General features: G+C 47.1%; 1 pseudogene; it reads left to right on the forward strand.

Moving 5' to 3' along the window:
* Nucleotides 1-1,016: 1,016 nt before the first annotated feature.
* LOC139660560 (uncharacterized) lies at nucleotides 1,017-2,406 on the forward strand (annotated as a pseudogene).
* Nucleotides 2,407-4,226: the final 1,820 nt, after the last annotated feature.

Below are 4,226 nucleotides of genomic sequence, written 5' to 3' on the forward strand. Positions count from 1 at the left end.
GTGTAGTACTGTAAGTGCCTCGCTTAAACCAGAACTTTTATTTTGAAACTGTCAAGGTGGAAACCACATTAAAAACTCATCACTCATCACTTCTGAGTCAGAATTAGGAAATCGCTGTCTACGTATGAATCGTATTTTACGAGTGAGGGCACAAACAGCCAAAAGTTTGAATGTAAAAAAAGAATCTGTAAATGTATAAACTGAGATGCAAAATGAGAACTGAAGGCATAAACAGTCATAGTTAAGGATTTAATGTGTAAAACATGGGTACAATCCTCTTTATAGATTTACAGAACTGACTGTTCAAATTCATTTTTTAAGACTGAACCATTTCACAATCTTGGGTTTACGTGCGATTTGTTTTGGCAGAAATATACCTCCATACTCCTCTATATTGTGCGTTGGAGCTGGAATAAAAGCTTGGTCAGACACAAGAAATGCCTCAGAGAACTTACTTGCAGAGCTTGAATTGAAAACACGTGCATAGACACGAGAACAACGTACAGGAGCAGGCTGGGATATGGGTACATTAAATAGCCTTAATAGCATTAATAGCCTTATGGTTGGACATACATTAATCTATTACAGTAACTGAGTCAAGACAAATTCCAGATGATACACTCAAAAAATAACTCATCGGTTCAACATATTTTTATTAGGCACTTGCTCCATCAAGCTTAAAAAAATAAATAAAAAAAAATGCATGATTCTGCCCATCAGTTGTTTTTTTTTTTACATTTTTAACAACCTGTCAGGTGTTGTAACATTTCAATTAAATGCTTTAATGCTAGCCATTCTGAGAGTGACTGAAGCGGCTGACTTCCTTACACTACTGTCCTCATTTGACCTCAAACTGGTCTCCACCGCTCCCACACACAAAGCGGGCAATACACTTGATCTGATTGTGACTTGAAACCGTTCCACGGCAAATCTGACTGTCACCCCTTTACATCTGTCAGACCACTTCTTTGTTCAATTCAGTTTCCTTGCCGGAACATCCTCACGTTCCATCGCAAATGGTCTCCTTCAGACAGAACCTCTGGTCCCTCACACCGGTTCGGCTCTCCGATGAGGTCTCGGCTACCATGCCCCTTCGTAAGGAGTTCTCCTCACTCCATGTCAGTGAGGCTACAGACACACTCTGCTCCTCACTAGCCATCTCTCTGGACAATCTCTGCCCACTCTCATCCAAACCTGCTCGTAAAAGGAGCTGAGGAGCAAGTCTCCAAACTCCTGCTTGACTCTCGTCCCACTACCTGTCTGTTGGACCCCATACCCTCCAACCTCCTGCAGGCCATCTCACCCACACTTATACCTGCAGTCACGCACATCATTAACTCCTCACTTACAACGGGTGTGTTCCCCACTGCTTTTAAGCAAGCGCGGGTTAGCCCGCTGCTAAAAAAAACTACACTCAGCCCATCTCAGGTTGATAATTACAGGCCGGTTTCACTACTCACCTTCCTTTCCAAAACACTTGAGCGTGCAGTCTTTAATCAAGTCTCTGAATTCCTTCCTGAGAACCGCCTGTATGATCCTAACCAGTCTGGCTTCAAACGCGGACACTCTACCTGAGACTGCGGTCTTGTCTGTAGTGGAAACACTGCGATCAGCAGACGACCCGCCAGACGACCCCACAGTCTCGGCGCAGATACCGGCATGCCTCGCCGATATCTCAGCTTGGATGAAGGAACGCCACCTTCAGCTTAACTTGTCAAAGACTGAGCTCCTTGTCATCCCAGCCAGTCCCTCTGTACAACAACAGATCAGTATCCAGCTCGAATCAACTCAGCTCATGCCCACAAAGTCTGCCAGAAACTTGGGTGTCATGATTGATGACTAACTAACCTTCAAGGAGCATGTGGCTTCTGTTGCTCGGTCATGCCGATTTGCTCTATACAATATCAGGAAGTTCAGACCCTACCTGTCTGAGCATGCAGCACAACTCCTGGTACAGTCTCTTGTAATATCACGCCTTGACTACTGCAACTCCGTACTGGCAGGGCTCCCGGCTTGTACGTTCAAACCTCTGCAGATGATCCAGAACACCAGCCCAAAAGAGCACATGTCACTCCGCTATTCATATCTCTCCACTGGCTCCCAATTGCTGCCCGCATCAAGTTCAAGTCCTTGATGCTCGCCTGCAAAACAATAACCAAAATGGCTCCGACCTACCTGAACTCCCTCATTCAGGTCTATGCTCCCTCCCGCTCACTACGCTCTGCCAAGGAGCGGCACCTGATGCTGCCACCACAGCAAGGCCCTAAGTCTCTAGCCAGACTCTTCTCTTCTGTGGTTCCCCGGTGGTGAAACGAGTTACCAAACTCCATTCAATCCGCAGAGTCCCTCTCAATCCTTAAGAAATGGCTAAAGACCAAGCTCTTTAGCGAATCCCTTCTCACATAAAAAAAAAAAAAAAAATTGCTTCTATGCACCCTATGCATTGCCTCATAGCACTGCCTCGTAGCACCTATGTCCTGTTGGACCAGAATTTAGCTTTATAGCACTTACTCTCGTTGTTCTCTCCTAACTAGAACCTTGCTTGTGTTGTATGAAAATCTCATGTGTAAGTCCCTTTGGATAAAAGCGTCTGCCAAATGTGAAATTGTAAATTGTAAAACCCCCACTAGCCCATGGCTCACCAGTGTCATCAGAGAGCAATGGGCTGGGCTCAGAGCAGCTGAGAGAAAATGGCACAAATCCTGTGATCCCACTGACCTCACTGACTATCAAACTCTCTTATCGGCATTCTCCTCCCATCTAAAAAGTGCCAAGACCACTTACTATCAGGAGAAAATCAGCAGTGCCAAAGACGCTCGCAAATTATTTTCAGCTTTTAACTCACTCCTCAAACCTCCACCACCTCCACCCTCAAGTTTGCTCACGGCTGACCTCTTCGCATCCTTCTTTACTGATAAGGTTTCTACCATCAGTAATCAGTTCTCTGAGCCTGAACAACTCAGTCTGCTGCCACCAGCTAGTCTCCAGCAAGTCTCCAAACTTCTGCTTGACTCTTGTCCCACTACCTGTCCATTGGACCCCATACCCTCCAATCTCCTGCAGGCCATCTTGCCCACACTTGGGCAGTCACGCACATCATCAATTCCTCACTTACAACGGGTGTGTTCCCCACTGCTTTTAAGCAAGCACGGGTTAGCCCACTGCTAAAGAAACCTACAATCAGCCCATCTCAGGTTGATAATTACAGGCCGGTTTCACTACTCACCTTCCTTTCCAAAACACTTGAGAGTGCAGTCTTTAATTAAGTCTCTGAATTCCTCTCTGAGAACCGCCTGTATGATCCCAACCAGTCTGGCTTCAAACGCGGACACTCTACCGAGACTGCGCTCTTGTCTGTAGTGGAAACACTGCGATCAGCTAGAGCTGCCGGTCAGTCCTCTGTCCTACTGCTACTTGACCTATCGGCTGCTCTCCACTGGTTTGAGTCCTACCTCTCAGGGAGATCCTTTAGAGTGTCTTGGAGAGGGGAAGTGTCTAAATCCCACTGCTTGTCCACAGGGGTATCTCAAGGGCCTGTGCTTGGACCCCTTCTCTTCTCAATATACACCACCTCACTGGGTGCAGTGATCCGCTCACATGGCTTCTCATACCGTTCATATGCTGACGATACCCAGCTCCTCCTATCATTCCCGCCAGACGACCCCACGGTCTCAGCGTGGATATCGGCATGCCTTGCCAATATCTCAGCATGGATGAAGGAACACCACCTTCAGCTTAACTTGTCAAAGACTGAGCTCCTTGTCATCCCAGCCAGTCCCTCTGTACAACAACAGATCAGTATCCAGCTCTAATCAACTCAGCTCATGCCCACAAAGTCTGCCAGAAACTTGGGTGTCATGATTGATGACCAACTAACCTTCAAGGAGCATGTGACTTCTGTTGCTCGGTCATGCCAATTTGCTCTGTACAATATCAGGAAGATCAGACCCTACCTGTCTGAGCATGCAGCACAACTCCTGGAACAGGCGCTTGTAAAATCACGCCTTGACTACTGCAACTCCTTACTGGCAGGGCTCCCGGCATGTACGTTCAATCCTCTGCAGATGATCAAGAACGTGATGGCGCGTCTGGTCTTCAACCGGCCCAAAAGAGCACATGTCACTCGGCTGTTCATCTCCCTCCACTGGCTCCCAGTTGCTGCCCGCATCAAGTTCAAGTCCTTGATGCTCACCTACAAAACAGCAACCAAAACGGAACCGACCTAC

The sequence above is a fragment of the Centroberyx affinis genome, unplaced genomic scaffold (assembly GCF_046629955.1).
Source record: "Centroberyx affinis isolate AG114_WGS23_722 - 3 ecotype Tasmania unplaced genomic scaffold, CSIRO-AGI_Caff_v1 ptg003336l_1, whole genome shotgun sequence".
Taxonomy (NCBI): domain Eukaryota; kingdom Metazoa; phylum Chordata; class Actinopteri; order Beryciformes; family Berycidae; genus Centroberyx; species Centroberyx affinis.